A 12,505-nucleotide genomic window follows, 5' to 3' on the forward strand; every position below is an offset into this window, starting at 1 on the left:
GATCCTTGTCTTACCGGGACAACGCCTCTAACCACTCAATCAAAATTAATTTAGAAGTTATCGATTATCTATTAAACATCGTGATTATTAATAATGTAAAATAGAATATTGCAACATCGAAGTCTTGTCTTAAATATGTTATTATTTATTATTACGGGTTGTTTCAAAGAATTTGAACAATTCATCAAATTTCAAATTTGATTTTCAAGTTCTGTGAAGGTTCTATTCAAAATCCGTTATTATTTCATTTTTTTAAAAACAACTGGCCAATAATTATATAATAACAGAGCTTGAATAGAACCTTCCCAGAACTTGAACATCAACTTTGAAATTTGATGAATTGTTAAAATTCTGTGAAACAACCCGTCCTTAGTCATTTGCTGAAAAAAAATTATGATTTAAAAAACTGGAGCAGGGAATGGGTATGTGCCCTAGTTCTGGGCAAAAGCCCATTGATCCACTTCTCCCTGCTCTAGACCCAGGTTTGCTCTAAAGCCCTGCTTATAAGAGAATGGCTCATATCTACATCTGCTCCACCCTGCGTTAAAAAAACGGTAAGCTGATTCATATATGTTGGACTCGATGCTAATAAACCTGGGTTCGAACGATATATTATAATATCACGCATATCACATCATAATAATATTTGGCTAGTTTATATATCGCAGTTTTCGTGAAAACTCACATCAAGGGCGCTGTACAGATATATTTCTTAACCCTTAAATGCATGATTTATTAAATTTTCTTGAAAAAAATATATTTTTTAGATATTTACATGCATATAAACAATAAACCAATGCCAATAAACAATTAGATAATGTTAATTAAGTGTTAATCTCAAGTGACCTACCAGGTAAGTATTGTACTGTATATTTTCTCCATAAATAGTTAAGTAATAACACTGTAGAAATGTATTATAAGTTTGTACAGCGCCCTTGAGGTGTTTTTGCACAAAAACGGCGCTATAAAAGTCATCCGGGTATTATTATTATTATATGCAAGGAAATATAAAGAATTTATTTTATTTGTAATTTTTTAATGATATTTGATTAAAAAAAATTGGTGCAAATTTACAACACCGTGAATTTAATAAAAAATAATATGAACAATTTACGTATGAAAAAAAAAAAAAACCTAAAAAAAATTCTCCAAACTAATAAGTGTACCGGAAAAATACGAGTTATTACATATAAGTATTGTATTATTGTATCTACTTACCTAAGAAAATCAAAATAATAACAGCAAAACCAATCTGTAATTCTAACCTCCAACCAATTTTCGAGAATCTTCACTTTGTTGAAGAAAAAGTGACATTTGACATTCGCGAAAGAAAAAAAAGGTGATGCCACTCGATAAAATATATTACCGTGAACTTGATAATTCTAAAACGGCATGCATTAAGTATACACCAAAGAGTTAAAGGTGGTTTGAACGGTATGTTGCAGTTTTACAACAGTGTGCATTTAAGGGTTAAATAGTTAATACTAGAACTACTGACTCAAAACTAGTGACTTACGACTAAGGCCTATGACTACTATATATACAAATATATTTACATATGTAGAAACTTACAACTAACATTCACATTAACTAACTTGTTAAATATACTAGCGCCAGAAGAAGAAGGAAGTACTATTATATTGGGGTGTTTTTATAATTAATTTTAGAACACGGGTGCAAAATGCGCCCGATTTTTTCACGGATATATATCACAATATACATGTTAATCGCGGATATTATATATTTATCACGATATTATATACGGTGTCTGGAAACTCGTAGTACAAGCGGGAAACTGGTGAATCTTAAAAATCTGAAAATAAGTCAGTATCTCCTGTATAATGCAGATATTCTCCTATGTATACTGAATCATGTATCACTTTTATGTAAAAGCCTTTTTAGGCGTATATATATATGTAAATAAATAAATATATGTTTTTTTAATCTCACCTTTCGTTTTCGAGTTGGAATTTTTTGGGATCAAAAAAGTGTGTCGAAGCTTAGACACGACTCCGAAAGATTTTCAACCCTTTAGTTTCCACATTGCGTATGCTCACTGAGAAGTTTCTGGCAAAAAACCAGAAACTTTTCTGTGCCTTTGTAGATCTACAAAAAGCATACGACCGAGTCGACAGGAAAAAGCTATGGAAGGTGTTGTCCAAGTATGGAGTGAATACATATCTGACTCAGGCAATCGCGTCTCTGTATGAGGGAAGCGTTGCATGTGTTAGGGTAAACGGTGGTTTTACGGGGTGGTTTGATATCACAAAAGGTGTTAAACAAGGCTGCGTAATGTCACCGTGGTTATTCAATCTATACATGGATAATTGTATGCAAGAATTGAAAGAGGTGGGATTGGGCGCGAATTTGAATAATTTGAAAGTATGTTGCCTGTTGTATGCTGATGATGCGGTGCTGATTGCTAATAGTATAGAAGATCTACAGTCTCTCGTGTCTAGGATGAACGAAGTATGCATGAAGAATGAGTTAATGATGAATGTAAGTAAGTCTAAAGTAATGGTGTTTGAAAGAGAGAGTACGAAAACAGTGTGCAATATAATTGTGAATGAGGAATACTTGGAGCAGGTGGATGAGTTTGTGTATTTAGGAAGTATGTTTACGAGAGATGGGAAGGCTGACAGAGATATTGAAAGAAGGGTAAATGCAGGTAATTCCGTTAATGGAGGACTGAACGCCGTTGGCGCTAACAAAAAACTGTCCAAAGAAGCGAAGTTAGCAGTCCACAACGGAGTGCTGGTACCTACCTTGATGTATGGAAGTGAGGCATGGAACTGGCAAAGAAAGGATGAAAGTAGATTGAATGCTGTTGAAATGAGATCCCTGAGGCGTATGTGTGGTAAAACCATGTTTGATCGTGTGAGGAATGTGGAGATCCGCAAAGAGTGCAAGGCTGATGTAAGCGTAATGAGTAAGATTAAGAAAGGGACGCTTAGATGGTTTGGGCATGTAGAGCGAATGAGCGAAGATAGGAGTGTAAGGAGGATATATGATGCAAATGCGAATGGTAGCAGAAGTCGGGGACGCCCGAGGAAGACATGGCACGATCAAGTGAATCAGATACTAGAGTCGGGCCATGTCAAGAGTCAGAATAATAGAAGAGTATGTATGAGACGATGTATGAATGTGAATGAGGCAAGAAGTGTGTGCCAAGACCGAGTTGTTTGGCGGTCCGTCCTCTCTGCCTACCCCTGCGGGGAAACGGCGTGATGGTTAGTTAGTTAGTTAGTTAGTTTCCAAAAAATCGGGGATAAAGTAAAAATAAAATTAATCAAAATGCTCGGATCGAAAAAAACAAGTTTTTTTAAATACTCTATGTGATGTAGATTCACTAGTTTCTCGCTTGTACTAGGAATGATATTTATAATTTAGTAGGTATCTTTGTTTTTACGGGATACTTCAGCGTTTATCCGTGTTTAACTTCGCCGAGACTCCCCCGGGACCGTTAAAACACCTTGTTGTATGTTTGGAATTCATCATCGAAATACATTCCCCTTGATATGGTGGAAATCCCTGACCATTGATGACAGCCTGTAGGCCATTAAAAAACCAACTTCGGTTCAAGTTGTGAGCAATTATCAATAACAACTCAAAAGGGTTACTTTGATTTTGTATAAAGTCTATTTCCTACTAGAAGTTTAATATCACTAGACAGATATTATTTATCCGACATGATGTTATTTATATAATATCATGATATTTTCAAACCCTAATAAATTATTTACCGTTTCACCAAAATAATAAAATATATGGATAAAACATTTATTATTATTACATTTGAGTAATAAAAACCGGTCAATAGATTATTTTAACATTTTTACTAGAATAGAATAGATGGTATTAATACTGTAACATACACGTGTGTGGATTTAATATGACGTGTAGATAAAAGTAGTAGGTAGGTATACACACATTTATTATGTGATGGAGGTCGATATTAAGACATTAAAAAAATAAAATACTGAACCGTTTATGATTTTTTTGTGTTGTGTATTAAATATTATTTGCCAAAAACAACTACTTAACACAAAAAAACGTATTTTTTGTGAAACTATCGAAGTAGGAAGATGTCAGATCTTTAGCATTTTATGAAGCGTCGAAGTTTTTATTTTTTATCGATGACTATTAAAATACATTAAGCAGTTGTAATACATTAAGCAGTAGTAAAATACATTAAGTAGATATAGTAGTTTATTCGCAGCCCTCCTCACTAGGCATTCTTCTTCCGATTCGGACTGTAGAGACTTATGGAAACAGGATGTTTTTAGATTGTGTAGGCAGCGTTAGTTTTTTTTAATAAATATTATTATTTACTCAGTTCACCATTGCACCAATTGCGGTTTTTATGATCTTCTCTATATGTAAAAAGAGTGTCCCGGGGTGGATTTTTTAATACAAATTTATAGTTTTATGACGAAATTTTGCACACTCGACCTTCAAAACAAGAAAATTACTGTACACGTCTGATTTCTAAAAACTCTGCGTAGAGGATTGGCAACGATAATAATATAGTTATTGATAATCGGTAATATTTATAGATACTGAACAACTATTAACTATTATCGTAGTTATAAGATTCTACCACTAAAAGATCTATTGGAACTACTCTTTGATTTAAACGAGAGTAACGGTACGAAAAGCGGTACAGTCCGATTCCGAATATGATTCCCACAAACGGTTTCTTGCACCCCTTAAATACCCTTTGCCCTGTGTTATTTCGAAGTTGTACACAGCGCCCTTGATGTGATTTTGCACAAAAACGGCGCTATAAAAGTCATCCAAATATTATTATTATTATTAGGACAAGTTGTTTCACAAAATTTGAATAATTCATCAAATATGAAAGTCCTATTCAAGTTCTGTTATTGTCCAAGTACTGTGTACTGTGAAACAACCGGCCCATGATGTAATAATAACAAAACTCAAATAGAACTATCTTTCCCACACGGAGAAAATTTACTGATGTGAAATATTGTTAAGTTATTAAAAATCTGGTAAAATTATTCGTTTTACTGTTAAAAATGGGACTGGAGGCCTAAAACGAATGATTTGATAAATTTCATAACAAATTATCAGTAAAGCAAGCCGGAACACGTGTTCTTAAAAATAATAATCGTTTCACATCTTGTCCAATACATTTATTAGGACAAGGGCACCTGCATGACCACGTGTTCAGATATATTCTGAATGACTAACAGTTTAGTGTGAAATGATAGTGCAGTCACATTTTTAACAGTATCTTGATTAAAAAAGTCGTACTCATTTTTCTCCATGCAGAACATGAATTACAACTTTGAAATTTGATTAATTGTTCAAATTCTGTGATGAATAAATTACAAGTTGTAAGTTTCCTTTGTTCCGACAGAAATGATTCTTCCGGAAGTTTATAAAAAAATGGCATAAATAAAGTAATGGTAATAAAAAGACCAAACTGTTAAGCATGTTTAAAAAAAAAACAAGAAATAGTCTACAATAACAATTAACCAACTCAATTTTTTTTAAATGATAAAATTTATCATTTAAAAAAGTCAATCTGGCCTTATCAGTGTGTTTGCATAGATGTAAGAACAGTCGAATCTGTTTGGTAATAATTTGCAATAAAAATGATTTCTAACTGGTTTCGCATACAATAATCATTAATTTTATCGTGCAAAAGATTACGACATTCAATGATGCAATCAGAGAAAATGATTAGAGTATCATTATGTTTATCAATTAAAACAATATTATTTTTATGTAATTCAATCTGATTTAGTTATTTCAAACACAAATTGAAATGAAAGGAGAAGAAAATATATATTACTAGCTTACGTTGCTCGACTTTTCTCTACTTTCAATATATATTATCCATTTATTATATATATAAACCTTACGGAAGAAATTCTCTAAATGATAGTGAAAACCTATCAAATTCCGTTGCATATTTTAGAAGAACTAAGCGCACAAACAGATAGACGCGGATAGTGACTTTGTTTTATACTATTTAAAGATACCAATATATTGTCACGATTACGAATTTACTAAAAGTTTATCAGGGAAAGGCCTGTAATCCCGTTTTTAGTTCATTATGATCTGGGATGTTCCGGGATATTTCCGAACATCCTACAACATTCCAGGATGTTCTGAAATGTTGTGGATTTATCTCGAATATTCGTGACTTTTCATAAGCACGGCCTTCAATACATTTTTTTTGAATTTCGAATCTATGAATAAAGATACACAGGTATTTCCCAAATTTTATTTTCCCCTTCTCCTTTCCCTTCGACTCCATCCGCCCTTACAACACATGCAAATTCTGGATGCCATAATCCCACTGGTTTCAGTCAATTGGGACTCTTGTGCGGCATTCCTTTTTTTAATAACAGTTACATACTCTACAAAGAGCAACTAAAACATCAAACAAAATTATGTACAATAATTACTCATATTACAGAATTGAGTAAATAATATCGTATTCAAATGCAAGTATACAAATAATAAGTAAGTAGGTACTTTAACGCACATGTGATACAATACTGTGTAACTTATCACATCACGTCGCTACAGAGATGATACGGGATAAAAGAGACGAACAATACTAATATCGACTTGAACATCAAACATGAGGTTTCTCCACTAAAATATTATTCATATTATACAGAATTGAGTTCCATATTCAAATGCGCCCAAGTACATAAATAATACAATAACTGGGTACTTGGACGCGCATGACTTATCAAATCACGTCGTTGCAGAGATGATATATATTGCGATAAGACAAGATAAGAGATGAACATAATAATATTGTAATTCGCAGATAAAGCTGTGACGGCCATGGTCCGCCGGAGCGATGTTGGTTGTCGAGTGTTGTGTTGGCTCGTTGGCTCTGTCTTACCGATGAATGTTGGATGTTGCCTTGTCCAATATTGACTGTGGAGTTTATTATATTGTTTCGTTGTTTGGGGAGGGGGGAGGCGGCGGGAGGGGGAGGGTGTGTGCTCGAGCAAGGTCACCGCACAGTGTGAGCTACTGGCCGGATGAAAAGTCACCGAAACAACTACTCCGATACCGGGTTGTCCACAAATTGCATCCTCCACACATTACACTTAACAATTTTAACGATTTTTAAGTTCCATTAAATACAATGGAGCACGCAACTAGGTTATTCAAAGCTTCATAGCTCATGATGAATGACTAAGCGATCTGAAAATTTAAAGCAGATGCTGTGTAAATGTTTCTATTATTCTGACTCTCGATAAAGTCCGACTCAAGTATCTGGTTCACTTGATCGTGCCATATCTTCCACGGTCATCCTCGACTTCTTCTATCATTCACATTTGCGTCATATACTCTCCTTTCTTTGTTCTTTCGCTCTACATGCCCATAATATCTGAGCGTCCCTTTTTTAATCTTATTCATCATGCTTACATCAGCCTTTTGCATTCTTTGCGGATCTCCATATTTCTCACACAATCGTACATGGTTTTAATACACATACGCCTCAGTGATCTCATTTCTACAATAATTAATTGGTGACCTATCATGTTTCACATAAAACATTGGAAAAGGTTTTCCTCGTATATTTTACTATCCAAACTGGACTAACAATAAATGGTTCTCGTCTGCCTATCTGGAATCGCGTCAAATTACCTGGAAAATATTAAACTGATGAGATAACTAATAAGTAAATGATATAACTGGCTCAATTCCTTGCTCAGACGTGTTTTTTTCTGCAAATAATATAATAAATTTGACAAATTTAAAGGAAAGTAATATTTTATTTGCTTATACTTTGTGGGCGCACTGTGAAATAGCCAACGAAATTGAAATTAAGTAGGTACACACGAGTATGCAAATTTACTGTCTTACGTCACAAATGTTTATTATTTTGAATGCTGTACGATAAGATAGCGGATTGTTAATTAAATTAATAAAAATAAATAAAACGTTTCATAGACAACAAACAGGTATTCTGCAGATTTCAGCATATTTAAATCTTATTTTATAAAATAATTAAATATGGCACGTGTAATGAATTATCGTTAATAACCAGTTAAGATTCTATTATTCCTATTATTACAATAAATTCAAGTAAAATTTTACATGTAAACAGGACCAAATCCTTCATTTCCCGTCGGATACAAACAACAAAATGCATAACTTGAATATTCCAGGATTCTAACCTAAATAACAAAAATTTTATTTAGGTTAAAAAAAAATTATTTTGATGAAGCTAGGACTCAAGCAAAACTCTGGCGGCATTAAGGATAATAAAAATAAGTGGTATAAAACAAAAATAATTTACTTTAATCCCCACAAAAATAGTATTCCGTGGAAAGTATAATCACTGCAATATTTGTTATTATGCACAAGTTTAAAATAGAGCAAACTTATTGAATATTATTAATAATAATGTGTTGGGAAGAACCGCTGTGACTGCGTAACATAAAATTGCGTTGCAGTATTTTCCTGCCCTTGAACTTTAAGTAAGGGGGTGGGAAATAGCGGGTTCCGTGCGCCGCCCGAGCTTAGCTTGCCGCCCTCTGCCGAGGCGATGCGGCCTGCTAATAGGGGACTCGAGCTAACCTACAATTATACGTAATCCTACTGAACTAAAGTATCTTTTTTCTGTGCATTAATGAATATGCACGACAGACTTTATCGTATCCAGCATACCCAATTGCTACAAGTTTCTCGTTAAATCTTTAAGTTTTTAAGTTCCAAATATATGTATATTATTTTGTAAGATAATATCTATATTAACGTTAATTATATAAAATTCCCTCGATAGAAAAAAATCTCACAGTAAGCACCGAAAAAATTATTAAAAACACGTTTTGTTCTGTTATTTAAAAATTCAGTGTATCTTTAAATGCAACCAAAGCATTTGTAGAAAGATTTTTGCTCTATCAAACGAGTCGTGTTTTATTAAATATTTTCATCATTTTCGCTTAATTATTATAGTTTTTTTTTTAATAATAGCGCGCTCCCTCTAACATTCGTATTTACATATCTCCCTTTCAAATCATCTTTGAACGCTTACTACTGACAAAGTTCATTATTTTTGATCCGTGGGTTTGAGAAAATCGCATCGAGATTCGGCGTGTTTCAAGGTGTCGATAGTTTGATGTTGTTTTCGTTTATAGTTTGCATATAAATGGCCCGTTTTTAGTCACGACAACTTGCAGCAATAGTCAGTTTGACGGTTTCAATACAAGTGTATTTATATAAATACTGGAGACTAATCAGACACACTTTATCAGGTATAGTTATTCAAAAACAGGATCAAATCAGATATATTTTATGGTTCCATGATAACTCAACACAGTGACAATTCAACACACTTTTAAAATGTGATATAAAGTCATTAGAAACGATGAAAAAAAATCAATCTAACCTAACCTAACCTAACCTACTTAACCCAGTTAATAAAGTTTGTGTTTCATCACTTCCCAAGACTTTTTAAAGATGTGATGAATTATCATTGTGATGATTTATCCGGTCACCATATTTTATCAGACACAGTTAGTTTATCGGTTTCCACGCATGAATAATTAGTTACATATTACATAAAAACAGATATATTTTATCAGACACAGTTAGTTTATCGGCTTCCACGTATGAATAATACTACAGCAAATCAGATATATTTTGCACAAAACTCCATTTGTTTTAAGTTTAGAAGTTCGGAGATACATTTGGAGAGGAGACTTGCAATAATTGTTGCAAGTAATTTGTTGGTTGCGCGTGATTCTAGATTACTCTCGTGTCCAGGGAAGCTGGTATGTATCTCAAGCGGAGGAACTGTCGTCATGTAGAATATTGGCAAGTCTCCCAGAGGGGACGATGACTAGTCATTGCTGATGGGTGCTGGCTTACTGGCCACTGTGAGTCAATATGCATACTTCAATACAGACACTCAACAGTGTTTTCCGGATTGTTCTGAACTTCAAAGAGGCTGAAATTGCTTCCATTCAAACAGACTCCTTTGATGAAATATTTAAGGTTTCTCAGATTCTTGGCTCGGTGTTATTACATATTTCATTAGGGCTTTTAAGCATTCTTACTCGACGCACAATTGATTGTACGTATAATCAAGGTTTGTTTCATATTACGGAGGTCTCTTTTACATCTAAATTACGTAATATCAGTATAATATGATCGAGATAAATAATTAATATAATTCTGTTCAGTCTAGCTAGGTTAGTTCAACTAACCCACACATGGCCATTTATTATCATTTCGAAGAGGTTATAGATGAATATTCAAATGGAATATCGTTGACATTGGAACCACAGAAACCACGAGGAAATAAAATTGGGCAAAGTGATTTAATGAGGCACCGTGACAAAAGATTTAGTGAAAACATTAAATATTCATAGGCGTATAAAATGTATTTTATTTAAGCGTGCATTTAGTTACGGAACTAGTGCTACTTAGAAACCCAAGAGACGTCTTATGTTTACTATCATAAAATACTTAATTGCATAATTAGGTGGGTAACTACATCTACTGGTTCCGAGTAGCTGTGACTTGTTTGGTGTTTACACCGGTCTTGAAGCTACGCCGGAGCGTAAAATAACGCATCAATTTATCCTTATCCCGTTCGGCGTATAACAACGCTAAAGTGTTTCAGTTGTGGAGGTAGTTTCGGGTACTTACATACATGTAAAAGTGAGATATATTTTTTGCGAATTGCGGCATCTATTAGCAAACATTGCCCGATATGATAAGGAGCCATTTCACCGCATGCGATAGGGGACCTTACACGCAGGTAAACCACTCGAGTTGATAAGATGGCAAGTTCTCTCTCTATAACTCCAACACCAGTATAGCACGTAGATATCAGCTCACTCTATGTAGCACACCGCACATCGCACACCACTATGTGACAGGATAAACAAACAGCTCAGAGTAAGGAAACTCACCGAGAACAGCTAACATCCTAGGCCGCAGGTCGCTGGAGGAAGTTTCAGCTCAACACCAGAACCCCACACCACATACAGGCGAAGATCTTCCTCGGTTGGCGGGCAATCTCAACACAGGCCAATATAAACACGAGAGTTCTTCAACAGTTCAGTTTTAACACAATTAGAGGCTTCGGACACTCACGAAGGTACACTACACAACAACAGAACGCGGGAAAACTGGACCGGATGGAAAATGGACGATGGTAGATCGCGCGGGAGAACTTCTCAGTGGAAGGTTCGCCGGCGTCGGAGACTAGACCCTCGATCGAACTTCGGAAGGAACTCAGAGAGGATCGGCGAGAGAGAGTGAGGATCACTGGCCCACGACGACCCGAGAATGTCTGATAAGTGACAAGATGGAGATAAGATGTCGATGAGAACGGTAGCAGTTTTGGACCGAGCGCGAGACACGAGAACGGCGCGGCACACACTTTGACTCCACGAACCGAGCTAGAGACGAGTTAGTTGCTCGCGAGTTACGACTAATGGTACTGAGAGGAGACGCAGTGCTTCAAGTCGCAGGAGATGTTGAAACGAATGCGTTCACGCGGGACGGCCGGTCGCTACTGTTTACGGCGCGAGAGGAGGCGATACAGCGCCGCAGCCGCCAGCCCATTGGTCGATAGCGCGTGACGTAGGCGGCCGGGGAGGGGGGTGCGGGCGAGAGGCAGCTAGCGCCGTCTCGCGCGTCAGCTGCTCGCCAGTACTCAGTGCCGCCAGCAGCCAGCTTTTAGAGGAAAGCGCGCGACAGAGGGAAAACCTGGCGGGAGGGAACTGAACAATCTGAAAGAACTGAAGAAACATGTTCTCCGGTCTCCTCTCGGGTGAGGGATTACTAACGCGATAAAGAAGGATTTTAATGTGAATAATTACATTCTATTACAAACGGACAAATGTTTTTCATCTCATTATTGTCCAATTTATAAAGTTTAGTTTTTTAAAGAAAATTTTAGTAACCGGCCTATATTTAATAATATCTTATTTATTTGGTTATAAATAACATAATCATTGATCGTGTGAGAAATGTGGAGATTCGCAAATAATGCAAGGCCGATTGATGTAAGCATAATGAGTAAGATTGAGAAAGAGACGCTTAGATGGTTTGGTAATATAGATCGAATGAACGAAGAAAAGAGTGTAAGGAGAATATACGATGCGAATGTGAATGGCAAAAGAAGTCGAAAGACATGGCACGATCAAGTGAGCCAGTGAATGGCCATTTCAAGAATCAGAAAAATAGAAGAGTGAATAAGAGACGATGTATGAATGTTAATGAAGCAAGGAGTGTGTGCCTACCCCCGCGATAGTTACGTGCTTTACTGATAGTTGGAAAACGAAACTACAAGAACTACAGTATTTATAAGCACGGAGAAAGTTAACTGATATGAAATATTGTTAATTATTAAAAACCTGGTCAAATTATTCGTTTTCCCGTTAAAAACGAGACTGGAGGCCTATAACAAAAGATTTCACAAATTTCATGACAAACTATCAGTAAAGCACGATCTTAAAAATAATCGCAAAGCGTCCGTTATATT

The 12,505-nt window shown here is 35.5% G+C and overlaps 1 protein-coding gene across 6 annotated transcripts in view; it reads right to left on the minus strand.

Moving 5' to 3' along the window:
• Mef2 (myocyte enhancer factor 2) overlaps nt 1-11,536 on the minus strand; it is a 116,604-nt gene extending 105,068 nt beyond the window's left edge. For all 6 annotated transcript variants that reach the window (XM_089650657.1, XM_089650654.1, XM_089650658.1 and 3 more), the window contains exon 1: nt 10,926-11,536. The gene's annotated coding sequence lies outside the window, so the exon portion shown is untranslated. The remainder of the gene's footprint in view (nt 1-10,925) is intronic.
• Between the last annotated feature and the right edge of the window lie 969 nt (nt 11,537-12,505).

The sequence above is a fragment of the Hesperophylax consimilis genome, chromosome 3 (genome assembly GCF_061612785.1).
Source record: "Hesperophylax consimilis isolate HC1 chromosome 3, BYU_Hcon_1.0, whole genome shotgun sequence".
Classification (NCBI taxonomy): Eukaryota; Metazoa; Arthropoda; class Insecta; order Trichoptera; family Limnephilidae; genus Hesperophylax; species Hesperophylax consimilis.